Here is a 22,767-nt window from a genome sequence, read left to right as displayed (position 1 = left end):
GGCAAACATTTGCCCAAGTGATCCCGGACAACTATGGGACAGCTGACCTGGAAGGGCCCTCGGCAACTGTTTCCTTGGTGACTGTCCCCTTATTGATACTCTACACAGAGATTCCAGCCACTTTAAACCAAAGTCATGAGCAGTGGCTGTTCTTTTGGTATTTTTTGTTTGAGAAAATACATAACTGCAAAAGCTGCCATGGTTTCATTTTTGCTTTGAAATAGATGTTATTTTATTAATCACAATAACTATTAACATGCATTTGAGAAGTAGCTCACCAGATGCGTGGCAGGCATATGGCTCTTTTCATGTAGCAACAGTGCCTCAGTGAGGATAGGAGCTTGTGGCCCTGGGACTCCCAGGATCTATGGCCCCATGCTGGGACCCACGGATCCTCTCCTTCTTCCTCGCTTCCCAGAAGGGGAAACTGAGTCACAGGGTAATGCACTTACAGCTTACATCGCATGTGAAGAGCAGAGTTGAGGCCTGAACCCAAGTTTCTTGACTCCTAGCTTGACACTTAGGTGCCCTCCCCTCAAGCCTCTGTCTCTGTTTAAGGACTAGGGAGAGAATGTGACACTCTTTCTTGGGTATCTGTGAAGTCCCTTCATTCTGACTTTGGCAAGGCACTGTACCAGGCTCTGGGCATTGCCTGGGGTCCCCCACTCCACTATGGCAGGCTAGTGGAAACTGGCCATTGGAACCGGGCAAACGTGGGTTCAAATCCCCAGTTGTGGCTTTGTGATCTAGGAGAAATGATAGCAACTCATTTTTTACTGAGATATGATTGACACAAGATAAAGTGCAAATTTCAGGTGCATAGTTCCATGAGTTTTGACAAATATGAACACCTGCGTAACCACCATCCCAATCCAGATTTTGCTCATTTACCATACCCCAGAACGTTCCCTTATACTCCTTTCCAGCCCACAGTCTCCTTTCCTGCCTCTACAGGAAGCGACTTATCTGATTTCTATTATCAATGCTTTATGATGTTCAGTTTCAGTGTACCAAGTATACCTAAGTTCTAGAATTTCGTATGCAGCATATACATCCTTGCATCTGGTTTCATTTTGCTCAAGGTATCAAGATTAATCTGTATCGTGTATATCCATAGTTCTGTTTTATTGCTAAGTAGTATTACCTGGTATAAATGTAGCTCAATTGGTTTATGTGCTCACTTGCCAATGGATTTTGGGGTTTGTTTGCAGGTCGGGGCCATTATAAACAAAACCTCTGTGAACATTTTTATACAAGTCTTTTCGTGAGAATTTGCATGTCTAATGAGCTCCCAGGTGATGCTGCCGGCGGTCCAGCGACCACACTGTGTGGCAGTGGTTTGGTTGTTTGTGTACAGGTTTCTGTGGGCTCCCGGCATCTGGCACAGTGCCTGACCCCCAACTACTCAGGAAATGTGTGCGTGGGTAAGTGATGCAACTCCCCACCCACACAGCTCTGGGCACAGCATCTTGTATTTGATGGGGATCAACACAAGCTCGGCTAGTGAATGATCGGTGTCTCCTTGGGACGAAAATCCAAGGGGTGGGAGGTGCTGTCCCCACCTCACCTCTACTTGACATTTATGAGGCCTGCTTAGCATTTCTGGTAGCTGAGGTCCCCACCGCTTCTTTCTGCAGGGACACAGGTGGCTGTGGGTGGGACCCGTGGGTGGACCTGGGCCAGGTGAGCTCTGAGCTGAGATGGCTGGTTCCGGGGACTCTGGAGGATGGGAGGCAGCTCTTCTTTACTTTCTGTCTTAAATGTGTTTCCCATAGCCCCTCCCCTCATCTGTCCTGAGGGTCCTTATGGCCAAACTTCTGTACCTTATGAATGTCAGGAGCCACAGCCCGGGCCTGGCACTGCTGCCCCCAGTCCACTGGGTGACATTGAGCGTGACAGCGACCTTCTCTGGGCCTCTGTTTCCCTCTTGGCAAAGGGAAAGCAAATCAGTGAACATCAGTCTAGTGAGATGGCGAGCTGTGGTAAGGAGATGTAATGAACGAAGCCTGGGCATGTCCTTTATAATTGTAAAATGCAGTACCCCCAGGAAGGATGAGGGTGCTACTTTCAGAGGAGATGTGCCCTTAGATGCTTCAGAGGGCAGGAACCACGGTGCGTACATTTACTTTTGTATTCCCAGAGCTGGCCTGGCACATGGTACTCAATAAATATTTGCTGAATTAATGAATGCATTAATGAATTCAGGGCTTGCCAGTTTTCCTCTGTAGCTTGAGGAACTTAGCATCTCTTTGGCTCTGTAAAGATATCAGTGAGCACATCAAATCCAGGGCAGAGCAAGGGCCAAGAGTCTCTTGGCTGACCTGTCATTCCTAGAGGAGCTTGCACAAGTAGGACCAGAGGACGGAGCCCAGCACAGAGAGCAGCCAGAAAGCCTGGAAGAACAGCTGAGTCCTTGCCTACAGGACAAGGAATCCCCCTGTGGGACTGCCAGCCCTGTGTGATTCCATAGGGCCAACTGTTTTGCTTCTCTCATTTCCTAGAACTAGTTGCAAGATGTGAAGGCAGTGTAAGTTCTGGAACCTGGCAGAACCAGGTTTGCATGCTGCCTTCACCATCATCAGCACAGGCAAGTTATTTAACTTCCCCGTGCTTCCGTCTCCTCATCTGCAAAATGGGTACAGCAACACCTCCTCTGTGGGGTTGCCTTGAGGTTGGAAGTCATGCATATACCGCATGTGGCCCCAGCAGGAAACGCTTTCATTTCTACTCATGAAGAGCTGCACAATTGAAAGTTATGAGGCGGGGGAAACTGTTTCAGCCCTGGATGCTGGAGGACTGACTGTCCCAGCTGCTGCAGGAGAAGGGTCCTCCCAACAGCAGGTGTTTCTGTGCCTTGGGTTCTGGATCTGATTTCTCCTGCATTCCGTTGGAAGCAGTCTCCGCTTGGACCGTTCAGCCTAATGAATTAACAGAGAGCTGCTCATTTCCTTGGCGTCTGTTTCCTTCTTGAATCTGTGTGGGAGGGGAGTTGGCTTTATCAGTCAGAGGAGACTGTTTCAAATTGCATCTGCACCATTCGCTGGAGTGGGCTGCTGACCTGGTGCACATCATTTAACTGCTCCTCACCTCAGTCTTCTCATCTGTGCAAGGGGACAGCAATGTCTTCCTCACACTGTTGCTATGAATCTCTGATGAAAGAAACATCTATGGAAGTTTCCTTTGATCTAGAACAGTGTTTCCCCGCCCCAGCACTGTTCACACTTCAGACCTAATAATTCCTTGTTTTTTTGAGGGGGGGGGGTTCTGTCCTGTACATCATCTGATGTGTCATTGCATCCTTGACCTCTACTGATTAGGTGCCAGGAGAACCTCCTGCCTAGTCCTGACAGCCAAAAACGTCTCCAGACTTTGCCAGGTATCCCCTGGGGGAGCAAAAGCGCCCCTGTTTGAGAACCACTGACCGGGAAAATGTGGTGCGGTTACCCTAGAGAGTCACGGGGATGAGCAGGGCGAAACTTTAGAATTGTGCTACCTGTTCAATATTTTGGTCCTGCGTCTCCCTGTCAGTAAATTCTGTATCCACGTGGTTGGCAGCCATCCTATTTACACGGACCAAAAACCTGCACAGTGATTTTTCAGTGTGGTTTGGGAGCAGCCATAAAAACATATGGTAAGTAATTATTAACTTAATGAGTCGTGGTAAATTGTAATTTTATCTCTTAGCGAAAACATGCTGTATAACACGGGATAATAAATTTTGATCAATTATCCTGATGCTTCAACTTGCTACAGTAGAACAGCAAACTTCTGGCGCCGGCTAGAATGAGCAACAAGCCTGGGGTTTTCCAATATGTAATTACCCGTTTACTGCTGGGCTTCTCAGATGTTCAGCAGCTTCTGATTGAGTTCCTACTCTGTGCCAGGGGACCCAGCCTTGTCCTGAAGGCTCAGCCACTCAACGGGAAACGTCTGTTTACTAGACGCAAGGCTGTGTGGGTTTATAGCTTGGCTCAAAATGCAGAGTCATAATTAAATATCTAATTGTCTGGGGCAGTGCCAGGGGTGTAGAAGGGCCTCACATGGCAGAGTCTTTTTTTTTTTTTTTTAAGATTTTATTTATTTATTTGACAGACAGAGATCATAAGCAGGCAGAGAGAGAGGAGGAAGCAGGCTCCCTGCTGAGCAGAGAGCCCGATGCGGGGCTTGATCCCAGGACCCTGGGATCCACGACTTGAGCTGAAGGCAGAGGCTTTAACCCACTGAGCCACTCAGGCGCCCCACATGGCAGAGTCTTAAAGGAAATGCCGGGCAGGCTATGTGGGGGCACGTAGAATTCCTGGAAGGGTGTCCTAGGTAGAGGGAAGAGCTACTACAGGGACACCTGGCGGGTGGTTTGGGGGTATGGCCAGCCTCAGGCAGGGAGGCCTGCCTCCAGGGGAGCTGGGACACCAGCAGAGATTGTCATAAAGAGTGTCCCATTCCAGCTGGCCTGGTTGTAAGTAGAGGAGTGCCTCGGAGCCAGAGGTGTGGAGCCAGAGGTGTGGAGCCAGAGTAAGGAATGTCTCATGTTGCTGAATCATCAGACTTTTGTCCACCGCTGTCTCTTGGTCTTCTGCTGCTGGAAAAGTTTAAAGTCTTGTGTTTGATTTCACCCAGTAGTCAGGGATGCTCTGCTTCTCAACCTTCAGAATCACCTGGAGGGCAATTGAAACACAGATCACCGGGTTCCCCTCTCAGAAGTTCTGACTCAGTAGGTCTAGGGAAAGGCTGAAAAGGCACAGTGATAACAAGTGATGCTGATGTTGTTGGCCTGGGAAGTACACTTAGAAGAACATGGCTCTAGACTGTGATGTGGGAAGGTTTCCCCCCCGCCCATGGCTTTGAACAACAGGGATGTGTTGCTGGCCTAGGCCATGTAGCCTTGGCTCAGACATGGTCAGATATCCCAGTGACCCCTGAGTTCTTCAGGCCCCATGTAGGTTATGGGGGGAGTGTCTTTCACCTTGGAGACAGTCTTACATTGGCTTCCTTGGAAACAGACTCTAAGATGGGGAATTGCCCGTGGAGGGTTTATTTGGGAGGAAGTTCCCAGGAAGTGTACCTGGAAGGGAGTAAGAGATGCAGCACTGGGTGGGTAGAGAAGCTGGCCTGGAACATGGTCACTTCAGAGTTGTCCCAAACCGGGGTGAGAGAACTGCTTGTGCGTCTTGGTTCTCTCAACATCCAGTCATTGGCATCAGTGCATCTGACTCTCTAGGGTAGCCGCACCACATTTTCCCGGTCAGTGGTTCTCAACTTGCTACAGTAGAACAGCAAACTTCTGGCGCCGGCTAGAATGAGCAGCAAGCCTGTGGCAGAGAGGTTCTCAGTGCAGGGGAACAGCTGTGACATTCCTGGCAGCTGGGGATGAATGCACAGGAAGGGGAGCACCAAAGTACCTCTCTCAGGGAGATGCATCTTAGGGAGAAAACTTTCCCCTCTTGGGTCCCTTGGGAAGTCAAGGGCCAGCATGTTGATGATTTTTAAAAACTCCGAGTCACTTGCTGGGATTCATCTTTATCTCATGACGGGAATGAGAGCTGGAGGATAATTGCTTCTTAGGTCCGAATGAAGAAAAATGATAATTGATGGAATTTTCTGTGCCCAAGGGAGTTCTCTTGAGATGTCATGCACTTTCTTGTGTGGCGGGGAGGACTCCACACTGATTTCTGAGAAGCTTCTGGGCCATGCCTAAGTGAGTTAGCTCTGGGTAGGGGACCATGGCTTTCTTCTTGGGCTGGAGTCCTGCCACAGCTTCAACAAGAGGCCCTTCACCTGGTCCCTGCCTCAGTGTTGGCCATTGTCCATGACTGTCCTATCCGCATTGTCTTCAATGGCTCCCAGGAAGCTTGGAGGTAAACGAGTAGGTCCCGGGTAGCTATATCATAAGATACCACGCATGTCTTTTGCATGTTAACTTCCAGTTTCATTTCAGTCTCTTGTCATTTTCACACTTTATCTTGAGTCCTGCCATATTTTTTTTGAAATTTGTTTTTATCCTTTGTAAGGTACACAGAACTATAGTAGGATATAAAGGAAAACATGGAGGGCCCATTCATTCTCATTTCCTCTCCCCACTGCCCTCAAGCCCCTCGCCCAAACGCTAACCCCTGAGGGGAGTTGGGTGAAATACTTCTAGTCATAACCATTCTTTAGTTCATATCTTTAGTTGTCACCTTTTCATTTCCCAGAATTTTGTATTGTTTCTTGATTGATCTTGTATCAGAGTATCCCATTTCTTTTTTCTTAAGTATATGTGAGTATCTTGAGTTTTTTTAAGATTATAATACAGAAGATAAAAAGTTATCTTCTGTTTCCTGCATTAGCTCTTTTCTTGGTAGTTAGTTCTGTTCACATCAGGCCTCTTTTTATGCTGATATTTTCTACAAATGCCTGGTGACTCATGACTGACATTTACTTGTAAACAGACGTCTAGACTGATCCGTCTGTAGTTGTGAGTTGTGAGTTTCCTCAATGCCTGCGAGATCCACGATTCTGTGGATAAGCAATGTGAATGTTGGTTTTGGGTGCCCTGGGTATGGTTTGTGGGAGGACCCTTGAAGCTGGGGTCTTCTCTTAGTGCAGGGGACAGACAAGCTCACTTAAGGCTGGGGCATCTGTTTCTCAGGTAGACCAGCAATCACCCAAGGGCACTGGTTCACTTTGTTTTTCCTGCCTCATGGCTAACGACAGGGGGGAATCCCTAAGGCACATCTCTCATTTAATTGGAGTTCTTCTCCCTGCCTTTAGCCTGGAGGCAGATCCAACAGTCAGCTTCTCCAAGGTCTGTAGGCTAGCACAAAAGTCCAGTCATGTCCCTGGCCCAGGGCTTCCTGCTGCCTGCCTTTGGGGATGTTCTGGGGTTCAGTTAGGATAATAGCTTTTCCAGAGGTCTTGTGTTGGGGTGCTGGTGCCTTGGAGGTGATAGGCTTCTTTGTCAGTCTGACTGCTTACTTCTAAGCACTCTTAGTATTTCTGATCCCCAGCCCTTTCTTGTGTTCTAATGTTTTTGTTTTTGTTTTTGTTTTTTGGAGTTATTCTATTTTAATCCATCTATCTATCTGAATTATTAATATATATGTATGTGTATGTTCTGTTGTGTATCTTTTTTCTTTCCATTCTAGCGTTGCTTAGAAGAAAGGAGAGGCAAAAAGTGTATGTCTATCTGCCATCTTGAACAAAAAGTCCCCTCTCGCTGATTTTTATTGTTAAATTTTGTGCCATTTTATGGAGAAAAGTAGGGTGGAAAAAGCACCATTTTATTTGCTGTGCATTTACCCATCGTTGGCTCATTCTCATATAAGAACTCTGCCAGGCACACATGTCCCCATTTTGTAGGTGAGAAAACTGAGGTCCAAGGAGGTCATGTTACAAAAGGCAGCAGAGAAACTGGTTGGCTGGACCGGAGTTGAGAGTGCTCTCTCTGCCCCTCTCTCCTGTAGGCTCTGTGGTGTCAGGCCGAGCTCCCAGCCTCTGCAGGGATGGAAGAGGGAACCAACTTGCCCCTTGGTTTTACTCTTAATGTATTGGCTCTTCTGCGGCCCAGGGGGATTCCCAGCTGGGCCTTCTGCCTTGGTTTTCAACCTTAAACATCACTTGGTAATAGAATGCCTTCATATTACAGCTAATTAAAACGTGCTTATCTTGAAGTTGGGCCTAATTTGCAGGGATGATTTAGAAACTTGTTGGAAATGAATCCTACTCAGTAGTATAACCCAGGGTCAATCTCATGCATAAATTTTATTGTTCCATTTTGCTGTTTTGACTTAAACGGAGCTTGATAATGTGGAATATGGACCCTGGGCCTTTTGTTGCTCATTTACTTCGCGAATATTTACTGAGTGCCTCGTGGTTGCTACCTACACTATTTAAGGAGGTCCTCTCACCCCAACCCCCATGCCCGTTTCTATTCTGTACATTCACTTGAGCTGTAAGTGAATTGTTTTGCAAAACCAGATAGTGGATTCAAGTGTGATTGTGAGTTCAGTGCAAGTGCCTGACTTCGTATCCTGCCACTTACAAGCTGTGTGACTTTGGATCTACCATTTAACTTCTCTGATCTCCATTGTTCTCACATAACCACAGCTGCATCCCAGGTTTGTGGTGAGGCCTTGGGAGATCACGTACGTCATGCCCTTCCTCACTCCTACGGCCAGCTGCTGTTCCAGTCACCTGGGCCCTCTGTAGGATAGTGAACACAGGCTCCTTCCCAGGTTTTGTGTGTGTGTGTGTGTGTGTGTGTGTGTGTTTTATAAATGGTACAAATAGTAGAGTCTCGGGAGCTTTCCAGCTCAGAATAGGTGTCATGGTGGGTTTGGTTGGGGTGGTTTCTTTTCTCTCCAGATCGGTTCCCTTATTTCTCATTGTTCTCCCACAGGGACTCTGTTAGGTTTGGTTAAACATTCAGACTCACAGGACACACATGGACCACACTTGGTCCCTGTGTCCTTGACAGAGGTGGGCAGGACCCAGCACCTGCCAGCAGGGCACAAGATCTGCTCCTCCACAGGAGTAGTTCCAGCCACAGCCCCTGCTTCGATCCATGGAGGCGGCTGCCAGCTCTTCTCTTGGCTGCCCAGCACCCCCGCAGACTGTAGTGTAGGTGCAGGGGAATGAGACCCACGATGTGGGTTTGGAGGTCATCCTGGCTCAGAAGCCTTATTCCCCAAAAGGACCCATAACTTCTGTAACAGCTCTACCTTCCAGGGTTTCTTGCCGGGGGCCTATCAGTTGTAAGAGTCACTACACTCAGGAAAATCTAAAGTTCGGTTTCTTTATCAGATATTTATAATTTATTTATAGTTACTTCTAGTCCAGATGCAGCTTACCAGGAAGGGGTCATTTTTACCATAAGCAGAGTTGCCTAGTAACATAGTTAACATCTTACCTTCATCAGGTTTCCAGGGGAGTTCTGCTAGACAATTAACAAAGGTGAAATTCTCTTGCAGAGAGGAAAAGGAGTTGCTTAACCCTTTACCCCCATAGACAACATCCTGCTTTCCCCAGAGAAGTGGTGCTTTTCAGGATCTTTTTGGAGGGATGAAGGAAGTCCTCCATACGGTTGGAATATATTCCATGCTTGTTTATGTTTTCTGATTGATCTGCGTAAGACAGAGACATAAACTCTGGCCAAGAGATATGCTGTGGAGTCACATCGGCTTGGGATCAAATGCCGGCTATGCAACTTACAAAAAATGCATTCATTCATTCAGCCAGGCAAAGAACGTTCGCTGCCTGCTGTATGCAGGGCTGTGTGGTAGATGCCAGGCAGGAACAGGTGTTTTAAGACCTGATCCTTGCCCACGAGGAGCCACAGTATTATTAGAGAGATAGGAGAAAATAAGGAACTCCAAATGGGTATCGGATTACCAGGCCAGGCTGGCATGGTCAAGGAAGCCTTCCTAGAGGATACACTCGGTCTGTGCTTGAAGGTGAGGAAGGTAGAGAAAAGCATTCCAGGTAGAAGGGACAGCATGTACAAAGGCATAGGAGGGGACCACAGTGTCAAGAGATGAAGCTGGACAGGGGAGCAAGGGCATTTGGAAAGCTACTTAATACCTCCGGCGCCCTGTTTCCTCATCTACACAACGGGGTTACCAGTGCTTACCTGCTTATGAAATTAAATGAGATAATAATGTATGTTTAAGCACCTGGGAGAGTTAATTATAATTCCTTTCCCAATCTGTCTGTGGATGCCTAAGAGCCAAACTTTGCCCTTAAATGAGAGACACGAGACCAGGAGTGAAAACAAACACACACACTGGAGGGGTTGGCCACCCACCTGTGCGAGGCAGGCGTCTCCTCCAGGGGCTCTTCTGTTCGTTGTCTTCCCTCTCTTTTCAGTTGAAGCACTCAGTGTTTGCACTCTGTCTCAGATTATGTCTTAGAGTATCAGTGAAGCACATAATTGTGTTTTCCTAATGGCTCGACATTAACAATAAGCCACAACCCTGTTGAGGCGTTCTCTGGGACAATTTTCCATCTGCCAACAGCCTTGTGCCTATCCGATGCTCTGTCAACACATCCTGTCATTTGCTGCTTTGTCTTGCTTTCCTGAAAGGCGGCCACCTCCCACATGCCAGCTGGGGATGCTTAGCTTTTGGGAACATTTACTATCCAGTGGCCACAAGTCACACATCAGGATGAGCCAAGGAGCTGGCCGGGCCACGATCAAGATCTTTCTGATGTGTAAATTGCATCCTGCCTTTTCCCAGGGGCAAAAACTACTCAACGGCTCTCTGTTATGGCTTGGAGAACTCTCGCCAACCTAAATCAGACCTCTGCTTAAAACCTTCCAGTGGCTTTCCCTGGTGTGTAGATAACATCAAATGCCTTTTTTGGTCCCTAAATCCTACTGTGATCTAGCCCCTGCCTGCTTTTCCTGTCTCACTCCCAGTGGCTCTGTCTGAGGCTCCCGGCTCCCTGCTGGGGATATGGCAAAGCCAGCCTCTCCCTCCTTGACCCCTAGCCACTCTGGCCCTCTTCCTGTTTTCTAGCCCCCTCCCCTCCCCAGTCTCCCCTACCATGATCTTTTTAGGCTGAGGGGCTTTGCGTGAGCTATTTCCTTTGTCTGGAATGTTCTTCCCTTCCTTCTCCACCCAGCTGGCTCCTGCTCAGTTTTCTGTGCCTTCTCAAAGACTCCGACCTCCTAATCACTGCGCTTATCCCATCATTCTCCGTCACAGCCTCTAGTGTATTTTCCCCCCTTTGCTCGATGCATCTATGGGACGATTTGAGTGTCTGTTCCACCTTTCAGACCACTGGGACTTGTTTTCTTTACCACCGAGTCCCCAGCACCTTAGTGTGGTGTCTCTGTAGTAGGTGCTCATTAAAAAGATGTTGGAAGAATGGATGAATCAGTGTGGAGGTTATATTTTCCAGAGATGGCCACTCTAACGCATCCTAGGCTGTGTTTCTGAGAGTAAATCACGTTGTCTCTGGGCCTTCCTTGTCTTATTTGTACATTGTTGTCAGGACGATTAACCATATAAACGTGAGAGGCCATGTCTGGTGCCTGCAAGTGTCTTGTTCTTACATTTTTATTTACTTATTTATTTAAGTAATCTCTACAGCCCACATGGGGCTTGAACTCACGACCCCATGATCAGGAGTTGCATGCTCTACGGACTGAGCCAGCCAGGTGCCCAGGCCTGCAGGTGTTCACAAATCTGAATTCCTGCTGTAACCACATGTCACCGTCCCCTGCAGCTGAGCCCAAGGAAGAGAGCTGCAGTGGATTTTAATCGATGTTTGGCTTCTGGGGCCATGGCTGGCAGACCTCAGCCCCTGTTTTGTCCACCTCCCGTCTCCCTGCTAGTGGTGACCTTGCTGTTTTCAGGAGGGAGGTGTCACTCTCAGTTGCCCGTGTTGGGGTATCTGGGGCACAGTCGGTCTGGCCTTCAGAGATAACAAAATCTCCAGCTCGTGGGAACACTTCTGTTGAGCAAGCAGGATTTTTCTGGTGACTTCTCTCCCCTTTCTTTGTATTAAACTGTAAATTATGAAGATTATGTTACTTGCCAAAAAGTTTAGAGCATGGGGGAGAGCCCCTGCATACTCTCCCAGTATGCAGACTCAAGAACAGTGTTGATTTGGGTACTTTTCTTTCTAAAGATTCCGTGCTGCAAACTGTTTACCCGACCTGGGTCCCCCAGAAACCCCTTACCCGTCTTGTCTTTTCTCGTCTCACAGTGTGTAATAGGCCCGTTCCTTATGTTTACTGTTCATGCCGCACCCCTGTCACTGGATTACCGGCTTCAGGAAGGCAGGGGTCGATGGGAGAACCCTGTGCTGCTCTGCGTCTGGTTTGAGCATTGCCCCCTACCTGGCACACTCCGACACACGAGGCTTTTAACTCTCTCCTCCAGTGCCACCCCCTTGGCGAGGCCTTCACTGCTGTCCCCTCCGAGGCTGTCATTACCTCTCCGGCACCTGGATCATCTCAGGCTCCCTGAGAGCTTCGGGGCTGTCTGTCCCTGGGAGGTCTTGAAGGCTGTGTCCAGGAGCTTGACTTTTGTCCCAAGGGCCGTGGGAGCATTTTTAGAAGAATCTTGGTGACTATCTTGGGGGAAAACATTGGATGGGGGGCAAGCGCGGGTGCAGGACGACAGACGGAGGTGATGATATGGTTTAGGAGAGAATCCATGATGGCTTGCTCTCCTGTCCAACACGATAGCCACCAGCCACGTGTGGCTATTTCAATTTAGTATCAAGCCAAATAAAATCAAACTTACTTCCTCAGTCACACTAGCCATATTTCCAGCCCTCTATAGCCACTGGGCTGTGCAGATAAAGAACATTCCCACCATTGTGGAAAGACCCAGGCTGCTGGCTATGGGCCAAGGCAGAACCCCTGGGTCCAAAGGGGTGAGCATTTCTGTGGCTCTTGATTCAGGTTGTCTTGCCATTTTCCAGAAGGGTCACCCATGTTCTCCTGCAGCACGAGAAAGTGTCCGTTTTGTCACACCCTCCTGATGTGGCTTATTGTTTTTTGAAGAACCTTCAGTTGTATCTGTGCCTCTTGTCAAACCTGCCTTCACTTAATGTCTAACATGTGGACCATGAGGTCTTTGTGATCAGGGAATTATATGTATATTAATGCAGATTTCAATAAAAAGAGTTATGTTTGCCATTGTGGTATGGTCTGACGCTGTTTAAATGCCTTTGGTAATATCTTCAATCAGATGGCAAATAGAAAACAGGAAAGTTAGTAATAAAAAATGAATTAGGACGATTAGCAAAAGGTGAACCGCTTCCCTCCTCAGGCAACAGGCAGCGTTGACCGAGCTTTGCAGGGTGCTTCTGTCCAAACACACGTCTGGATTATCACAGTCTCCGGGGCCGGCCCCGGGGTCCGTTCAGCACATAGGACTTGGTTATTGCCTTTAGTTTTGCAAAGGTCATGGACATCCCCATAGAGGGACTCTCAGGGGCTCACACCAGGATGAGGGACTCCTGCCCTGGGCTGGCTGGAGAGGAGCCTCTGAAGAGGCGTTTCTGATTCAGGGCAGCCAGCAATTTCTTCTTCCAAGGCAGAGACATCTGCCTCCTTGCTCTCCCTCCGTATGTCCCTCGGGGCCCTGGAGAATTCTAACCACCCCTCTTTCTAGCATCTTCTCCAGGCGTCCCCTTGGGGAACCCCTGTCTGGTGTTGGGGGTGGGGTCTCCTCAAGAAGGGGTAGAGGCAAAGGCTTTAATTGGCTAATGTGGATGCCGGACTAGTTCCATAGAGAAGCAGAATTCTGGTGACCAAGTAAGGTGTGTGGGGTTGGAGTTCAAGCCAGAAGGACATGGAACCTGCCCTCACCAGAGTAAGGGCCACGGGGATGACCCACTGGTGGTCGGGGTGCTGGCTCGCCTCTGCAGTGAATAATCAGGGTTCGATAATGCCCACATTAGCTGTAAGATTGCTGCCACAGATGGACACATTTTGTTACTGCCATGTTGGCCAGACGGTCCCCACAGTTGGCTGGTGACCGACCTTAAGCCAGAGCTTCTCAAATTTTAACGTGTGTGCAAATCACACAGGACCTTGTTAAAATGCAGATTCTGATTCCCGAGACCTGGAATGGGGCCAGAAAGTTTGCAGGTCTAACGAGGTCTGGGAGATGCTGAGCCGCAATTTGAGAAACGAGGTCTTTGTGTCAGGCTGAGCCTCCTAGAAGCCGAGCCCGAGACAAGGATGGATGCTTGTGAAAGAGTGCTCTCCCGAGAAGGGGCATGGGGGTGCTGGGACAGGGCTGGGGGAGGAGGTGAGCAAGGAGGGGGTCTCGGCAGGAGACCTGCTTCAGCCCGATCCCACAAGGAGCCCTGGAGGGACAGCAGTACTCCAGAGCTGTTCCCATCTTGAGGCCAGGGCTGGGGGTGGCCTTTTGCACACCATTGTCAGTCAGTCACAGGCCATCGGCTTCCTCAGGGAGCTTTCCTCAGAGAGCGTTGAGGCAGAGGTGCCATGCTTCCTGTGCTTTTCTCCCATCAGCCAAGGGGATTTCTGCCAAGGAGGAGGCATGAGCACTCACAGCCTCAGGGATGGATGCACAGCCTGGAGAGGGGGATCTGGGTGGGACCCCTCAGCATGCACACATGGTAGCCTTGTCTGAGAATAGCCTTGAGAATGTGGAAGGGGAGGGAGGACTGTTGACTCTTGTTTGAACTCTGCTGGGTGACCTTGGGTAAGCCACTTTGGCTCTCTGGGCACTCTTGATGCTGCAGCCTCCCATGGTTTTGGTCATGATCGGTCCTCGGTCCTTATCCCTACGTCGTGATGGAGCCTGCAGGTAGGGATGGGTGGATAGGTGGGGGTCTGCACAGGTAAGACAACTCTTACTTCGAGCCCAAGGAGGGGGAGGAGAGAGGGAGCAGAGAGAAGAGAAGGGGGGGGGAGGAAGAGACGGGATGAGAGAGAGAGGGAGAGAGAGAGAAGGAGAGAGTGAGTGGGAGAGAGGGGGTCGGGGAGGGAGAGAGACAGGATCCCTGAGACCGGCAGTGTTCAGGGAGGGCTTCCTGGCAGAGGAACGCATTTAGCTAGGACTTCCAAGAAGGTTTAGGATGGGAACATATAGAGGAACAGAGAACAGAAGAACCATTAATTTCGTGTCTATCATGGGATAGTGTTTTACTTATGTTATTTATTTAATCTACACAACCACACTTGGAGTAGAAGCTGATCCTGCTGGGCAGATAAACTGAGGTGCCAGAAGTCAGGTGACGGGGCCGTGGTCACACTGGGACTGGAAGCCAAACCTGTTTGCAAGGGCCCCCATTCTCGACCTCCATGACCTCCTCCAGCAGGGGTGTGTGTGGCCAAGACCAAGGGACGGGTGGTGTGGGGATCTGGGGCATAGCTGTCCGGATGGGTACAAGCTGCTGTGGAAGGCGAGGCAAAGCCTGCAGTTTGGGAAGGGCGCTGACTGCCAGGCTATGAAGTTTGGGTCCTCTAGTGGGGAGCCCCGGAGGGCTTTGGGGGTGGGTGTGATCCCTGCAAGGGGAGTGATCCAGTGTTGCACCCCTCTGCTCTGGGACTCTTCCCGCCCCCACCTTGGGGCCTCTTCCCCATATGTCTGTCTTCCCTGATCAGCTTCTTCAGGGGATGTGTGTGTGTGTGTGTGTGTGTGTTGTGTGCACGTGTGCATGTGCGCTAGGGTGGGGGGTTGGAGTCCATCCTGGACCCTTTCTGTAGACCATGTTCTTGGCATTTGGGGTCCTTGGGGCAGAGGGGCTTCTACTTTTGGTGTAAGTGCTTTGTAGCACAGAGGCTCTGGAATCACACTGCTGTCCAGCAACCTCAGTGTAGGCGAGAGCTGGTGGTCTTGCCATCGCGCTGACCCCACCTCGCGGCCTCCCTCTCTCCTGCATGCGGGGGCCGTGGAGGTGAACGGAGGAAGGCCACAGACAGGTATCCCAGAGGAAGCTGGCGGGAGGCCTGGGTGTGTCAAGACTTAGAGGCCGAAGATTCTGGTCTGAATCCTCTTCAGCCTTCTCTACTGTCTTCTCCATGGCCCGAGTTTTCTCCCCCAGTCAGAGCTGGCAACATCCAGCTCTTTCTCCTTCTTCAAGTGAACCGCTCTCTCTTTCTCTCTCATGACGTTATGTAAGCCACAGTCACACCCTGGCACCTGGCACAAGATGCTGATAGCAAACCTGGAAACCGTCACTGCCAAGTGGGGGTGGCGGGGCGAAGGGGGACATGGGAGAGGTACGCGTGAGGCTGGGGTGGCGAGGAGGAGGAGCTGCTCTTTACTGAATACCTACTATGTGCCAGGTGTCCGCATACAGTTTTCCTCCACCCGCACAAGGGTCCTGCAAGTTGCATATCATTCTTACCATGTCACAGACACCTGACACCAGGTCAGGTGACTCCAGAAGCTCAGAGAGGTTGAGAAACTTGTCTAAGGTCACACAGCCTACAGGTAGCAGAGTGAATCAGGAACCGGAATCTGTCTATCTCTGCAGTCGTGATCTTTATTCTGCAACATTTGTCTTCCCACGCGCAGAGAGTCTTTGGCTTCCTTTGCGGGGGGCAAGGGGATGGTTTCACATGTGTTCCCTGTTGAGACTCAAACCATCCTAGAAGACTTGCCATAGGATGTGTTGTTCCCACCGCAGACAGAGGTGAGTGCCTGCCTTGTTCAGGCTGAAGCCAAAGTCCGAGGACAGTAGGGTTCAAACCCAGTGGCCTGAGCCTTCCCCTCCAGCTGCTTTGCCCCTCCCGAGAGGCTTGCATTCTCCTGAACTTGAGGTTGTATAGACCAGACCCTTGTTCTTTTGCTGTGAGCGTCTCATGGCCCATGGTCTTCTGTTAGCTCCTGCTTGTTGCTGTGCTAACAAGTCGCCCGGAATTAGTTGTTTAAAGCAACTGCCGTTTTATTTAGCTGACATGCTGTGGCTTGGCTGGAGGGCTCTCTGGGCTGGGCTGGCTGGTCTCTGCAGGGCCCCCTCCTGCCTCTGTGGTCACTTGGCTGGTTCCCGGACAGCTGGATGGCCTCGCTCACCAGTGTGGCACTTGGCAGGCTGCTGGCTGGGAGTTGGCTGATTGCTGGCCCGGCTTTCCCCCAAACCTCTTCTTCTAGCAACTGGCAGGCTCCTTCACTTAGTGTTTCGGGGCTCCTGGCACCTCAAGAGTGAGGTGCTCTAGTACACCCATGCTTCTCAAGCTTTTCCTCGTGGCCCATTTGTCACTGTCTCAGTGGCCAGGTAAAGTCATGTGGCTAAGCCCAGCTTCAAGGAGGGAAGAAAAAGACCCCATCTCTTGATAAGAGGAACGGTGACATCACTGTGCAGCAGGCACGCGTGTAGAAACAGGAGGACCCGTGGTCATCTTTGTAATTGGCCATGGCTGACAAGAAACATCTATGGAGCACCTGCTCTGTGCTAGGCCCTGTGGTGGGATTTCCAGGGTGAACAAGAGACATGTAATGACATAATGAAACACAGAATGTGGACATAACAGAGCTGGTTAGGAGAGTGACATAGGTGCTGTGAGGCCAGGAAACAGAGGGTCGGAGGGAACTTCAGGAGCTGTAGGAAGACAGGTCGCTATGCGGGGCAAGGGAGGAAGTCTAGGTGGAGCAACATGTGCAAAGGCCCTGTGGAAGGAGAGGCTTGGCACATTTGAGCACCCATTGAAATGCCAGTTCCCTTTAAGTGTCAGCATGCTTGGTCTGAGAAAGGAACTTTTGGTTCATAGGTGTCCCCTGAGCAGTGCCCATGTGACCCAGTCTTAGGAGGGAGGTGGGGAAAGACCTTTCCAGGCAGGTTATACACAAGATGGCTGGGCTTGGTTGGTTTTGGGACGAGGGAGAGACTGACACTCAGGTGGGCATCCAGGAGATCCTTGGGGAAGAGGAGGGAGTTGAGCTTTGGAAAGTGTGAGGAGGCATTGAGGGAGAGGTCAGATATGTAGGACTGAGGGGTGGGCCTGGGGTGCTGGGTTAAGTAAGGGTTTGGATTTAGTTCTCTTGGTCAGTGATCTTTGAACCATGAACCGGGGATGTTGTCAGATCCGGTGTGGGGACCTGAGCGTCCAGACCCCTGGGGAACCACCTGCTTACTCCCATGAGCTGCCTCTGATGTCCCCCAGCCTTCAGCAGGCTCCCAAAGGCATCTCAGGGGTTGCCACTTTAGAAAAGGCCTGAGGTCTCTGGGAGCCAGAATAATGATCGTAAATGAGCCAGCACAGAATTGGAAAAATAGGACAAGCCAGGCAAATCCGAGTTTGAATCCCTGCTCCTTGTGGCTTCGCCATGAAACTCTGGGCAGGTGCTGTTAGCCTCAGGCCTTGGTATTCTCATCTGAAAACAGGGTCTGCCCCCATCCACCCTGGGTCAGGTGGCGAGGGGCCTGTGGGACTGAGGTAATCTGAGAGCCTCTCTTCTGGGCCTGTGGGCTCCTGCCTGGGCGCAGCCCAGGACAGTGCAGGGGCTCAGAGGACAGCAAGTGCTCCTCTTTACCAGGCCGCAGAACAAACCGAAACCATGGTAACCAGGATGCATCACATGGGCCAGCAGCCCATCCTGCAGCCGGCTGGGAGACGCAGATGCCCCACCAGCGGTCGGACAAGCCATGGGGTCTCCCCTACCCCTCCCTCCCTGCCTGAGGTAGCCTTGGCAGTTCTAGCAAGATCAGTCCCAACTTTGGGTTTCTAGTCCACCTCACATTTTGTTATTTAATTTTATTTTTCAGTCTTGTCCCAGAAAGCATGTCCCGAGTGAGCTAAGTTGGAGCAAACCTCCCTGCCTTCCCCCGTCATCTCTCGATCGATGGCCTGGGGGGAGTTGCCAGGATGCGGCTGGAGGCAGGCACCGAACATCAACCTCCCCTGGGAGGGAGAGCACAGGGCTGGTGGGCTCTGCATCTCCACAGACACCCAGCAAGGAGGTGGCATCAATAGCCCACTTTGCAGAGAAGTTCATGCTTACCCAGGGGTCACAGCTAGTAAGTGGCAGAGCTGGGATGTGAACCCGGATCTTCGCGCTTCACAGTTCATTTCCATACTGTCTCTGGCTGAACCGGAGGCTCAGACATCAGTGTGGCTAGGAGGAGTGTGTTTGTCAGCTCCCTGTGTGGGCCCAGCCGGGTCGCAACACCTGCCCCATCACACGGGCCCAGGATGGTTGTGGCGGAGGGACAGCGGCGGTGGCCTTGGAGACCCCAAAACTTTCTGCCCAGCAAACTCCTTGTGTACCTCTGGCCGGAGTAGTCTTGTATCCTCGCTTTTAGAAGCATGGCTTCGCCCTGGCTGGACACTGAGACAGGGGCTTTCTGGAGCCCCTGGCTTCTCCCTCTACAGCGGCAGCCATCCAGACCTGATAGTCAAAGTCCAGGCTTGGAGGAACATTTTCTCCCTCAGAACTTGGTCTCCTGATCTGTAAAACGAGGGATTTAGGGACTCAGTCGCCAACACTGTAGTGAGCAGAAACCCACTCCCCGTCCCCTTATGACATTTACTAGCTGTGCATATCCAGCAAGTTATTTACCTTCTCTGTGCCTTAGTTTCCTTCTCTGTAAAATGGGGGTAATAACTGCATCTGCCTAACAGGGCTGTCTTGAGAAGCCGTATGCATAAATGTAGGAAACAGTCCCGGGCACAGAGCATGTGCTCCTCTTAGTGTTACCTCCTGTTGGGAAGTGAGTGTGGATATGGAAGGACCTGTTTCCCGTTGTTGTTCTTGGCAGGAAGCAATGTGCAGGACCTGCTTTTGGTTGAGGAGGGGAAGCAGCAGCTGGGGTCAGACAGTAGTAGAAAGAGCACCGCTGGGCCCACTGGGGGGTCTTGGGACACCGCCTAACCTCTCGGAGTCTCACTTTTAGTGCTTGTTTGTTTATTTTTGGTTATTCAGTGGCAAGAACACATAGGAACATGTAGAGTTTTATGTAATACCTACAAAATTAAAGCCGAGGAAAACACAAAATAGAATGAATTCTAGGTGGAAAATGAAAATGAAAAAAGCAGATATGTTGGCCTGGAGCTCTGCAGTTATTGAAATTGGCCTGCAAAGCTGGCTCCGGGCTTCCTGGCAGATGAGTGAAAAGGGAAATAGGTTTACTGGATGATTTCTTTGACCAGGGGGAAGAGGCTTGGCAGCTCCTCACGAGAAGACAGCCTTGACTGGCATTTGGAACTGAAGGCAATTCCTCTCACCAGCCTCATGGAAGGTCTCAGTCCTCAGTTTCCCCAAGTATAAGTCTAGGGGCCGAGCCCCTGCTCCCTTGCTGCTCTGGCGGCTTGTGGGGAATTACATGGGTACAGAGTACCTGGTGTGTGCCTGGCCAGTAGTGGGCGCTCAGAGGGCACAGCCCTCACCCCTCTGCTCCTGCCCATACCTGGACCAAAGCTGTGGTCTGCACAAAATCAGGCCAAACAAGCCTGGCATCACCCTAGGGGACAGTTGTGCTGTTGGAACCCAGTTAGGAGTCATGTGTATGGCGGCAGCTGCTTCATAATGGACAGACACCAAGGCCAGTAGGGCATTGTGACAAAACGAGGCTGAAGTGTGGTATCGCACCTAACCCCACAAAAGCACCCAGTGCTGTGGGAGGCTATATGAGGGCCATTTGGTGAGACTCTGAGCAGTAAGACATGAGTGGGAGTTCTGGCGGGGCTGTGGGAGGCACTGACGGAAGAGGAAGGCAGGCAGGGCCCCGGCCACGCCTGAGTGCACAGTGCGACCCCACCGTGGCCGGCATTCTGGGCGACCAGGCGCGTGGGACTACGCAGCCCCAACTTCCAGGTGGATGGAGGATCCAGAAAGACCCCCGAGAGGCACAAAGCGGCTTTAATCACTTCCCTTGGGCGGGATTTACTTAACAGCAGCTCAGAGCTTCTCAGCACTTACAGGTGCTGACGGGGGCATCACAATATTGTGAAATTAAGCAGGGAGCCGACTTCATTACAGCTTACCTGGCAAGGAAGCGGCTGCCTTAGTTAGCAGCGATGGTTGGATGTGACAGAGCTAAAATTGAACTTGGCAATTACACTCCGGAGAGGTTCTCTGCGCTCTAAAAGGAAGTACCATGGAAATCAACCCTGGTAATCACAGGGTTTACAATTAGTCAGTTACCACTAAGGTTGCTCTGTCAGCATATGTCCTTCAGGGTGATGCGGGGGAAGGGGTGGAAAGGGTTTCGACTGACTCAAGTTGCCGTGGGTTCGCCTGCATCGGCTTTTTCTTGTTCGTTTGTTTGTTTACATTTGTTCCAGAACAGAAGTTTGAGAGACCCTGAGTTCATGTTCTGGTGCAGGGTGGCCATTTAATAATGGACCATTTTAAAGTCCCTTTTAAAAAATCTTTATTTGCCTGAGCTTGCACCTCTGTCTCATTTTCGGGTTTCCTCCCGACTTGTGAGGGTGTTTTCCCAAAGAGCTTTACGCACCTCTTGGGATATTGTACATGAAGAGCTTGGCTTTTTGTTGACTCCTTGTCCCAGAGGAAGGAGTGAGGTTTCCTCTGGAAACCTTTTAGAAACTTAAAGGTTTCTAAAGCACCTTCGTGGCATTATTTTTATTAAGCCATGACTAGACTATTTCAACAACCTCAGAATCTTGTCCCCGTTTTGCAGATGAAGGCCATGGGTAGGGGGTGTGCGCATTCGGCTGCTGGCACAGAGAGAGTCCGATGGGAAGAAAGAGCTTGTACAGCTTTCCCTGATGTCGGCCTGGGGTGTGTGTGCACTGACCCTCTTGAAGGGGGAGATGGAAACTCAAGTCAGCTTACAGCTTTGAGCCTCAGTCGATTCAGCCCTAAACTGAGACCTTGTGCTTGGCAGGATTAAGTGAGATAATCCAGGCACTGCAGAAGCTCAGCACAGGTCGCTGTGGTTACTAATAGTGATGTTTATTGTACACTCCTTTCGTGGCAGGCGTGGGACCGGACCTTTTCCATGAGAGACGGCCGCTTTGCACAAAGACCCTGCAAGGCAGTCTTAAGTAAATGTGGGCTCAGAGAGGGTATAACTCTGTCCAGATCTTCTGAGTGAGTAAGGGGTAGTGCCAGGATTCAGACTCAGGCAGTCTGGCCCCCAGAGCCTGGTCCTCGTCCCTGCCCCCACTCTGGGAACAGTTGAACGTCCAGAAAACAAGGAAGCCTGAAGAGCTGCCCCTGTGGCCGAGAAAGAAGCATTCAAACAGAAATATCTTTCCCAGAAGGCTTCGGCTCTTCACATGAAGCTGAGTCATCTCTCTTTGTTTGGAACCATAACCATCGAGCTGCCTCAGAATGCCCCAAATTAAAAAAAAAAAAACAAAAAACAAACAAACAAAAAAACTAAACTAAACTTAAAAATGCTGAGTTCCCTCAAGGTGCAGTGGCCCCTCCCTGGCTTGACCCCAGAAGGAGCCGACTGAGTAGAGGGTCTGTAGAGCTGGACCCCCCTCCACCCTGCACTGGGTACCTTGGCCCAAATGTTTAATGGGGCAGGCACTCTCAGGGTGAGTGAGTCCAGGTTGGGAAGCTGTTCTGTGACCACGTACGGGGGGATGGCATCGTCACAAACCCAGAATTCCTCTTTCTGGCTCTCGAGTGGCAGAATTAAGCCCAGAATCTTCTGGACCCAGGCTCAGCTCTCCCACCCATGGGAGTTCCGTGTTTGGTGGAGAGTGGAGGGACTTTCTGCACCTGCCCCGTGTCGCCCCACCTCTGCCTCTCAACATGTTTGCTCCCTTCTGTATACCCCACTACCCCTCCTTCTATCCCCAGTTCGGATGACACCTTTTCTGGGAAGTCCCTCTCAGCTGGTGACCCTGCAGCCCTTAACCATGAGCAGTGTCTCCCTTATGTACTAGTTGCTCACGTACATGTGTAAGCTGAGCTGTCTTCGAGGGCAAGGACAGTGTCCTGATCACAGATGGCCCTTCTGTCTGGAACCCTGCCCTGCTTAGAGTAGGGACTAGGCAGAGGGAACAGAGAATGCTGTTGAGTCAATGAATTAATAAATGATAATCAAAGGCTTTTCACCTCCACGCTTTCTTCGTAGCAATCAGTTATACCTTTTGCCTATCGGAGTCTCTGGTTTCCAGTTAGAAAGTTCAACATCCAACAAGCAAGGTGGGCTTCTTTCCATATCAAGAGAATGCAGATCATTTGTCATGGCTGCATAGTATTCCACTGCATGGCGAGTTGTGATCTATTTAACTAATACCTATCAATGGCTTTTATTCTGTTTTCCAAAGCACCAACAGCATGACATTTAAAGGTTTTTATTTATTTGAGAGAGAGAGAGAGGCAGATAGGAGGGAGAGGGACAAGCAGACTCTGCGCTAAGCATGGAGCC

General features: G+C 50.4%; 1 protein-coding gene and 1 long non-coding RNA gene across 5 annotated transcripts in view; both read left to right on the top strand.

The window, feature by feature from the left end:
• The window catches only part of TOX2 (TOX high mobility group box family member 2), a 139,047-nt gene that overhangs the window by 12,613 nt on the left and 103,667 nt on the right, over positions 1-22,767 (top strand). The window lies entirely within an intron of this gene.
• Positions 14,448-22,717, top strand: LOC123392624. Its single transcript, XR_006607372.1, has 3 exons — positions 14,448-18,095; positions 18,181-18,432; positions 19,565-22,717. It is a non-coding gene; the product is annotated as an uncharacterized LOC123392624 (long non-coding RNA).

Source organism: Mustela putorius, unplaced genomic scaffold (assembly GCF_011764305.1).
Source record: "Mustela putorius furo isolate JIRA1106 unplaced genomic scaffold, ASM1176430v1.1 tig00000592_pilon_pilon_pilon, whole genome shotgun sequence".
Lineage (NCBI taxonomy): Eukaryota > Metazoa > Chordata > Mammalia > Carnivora > Mustelidae > Mustela > Mustela putorius.
Note: the sequence above shows the minus strand (reverse complement) of the source record. Positions and strands in the feature narration are given on the sequence as shown.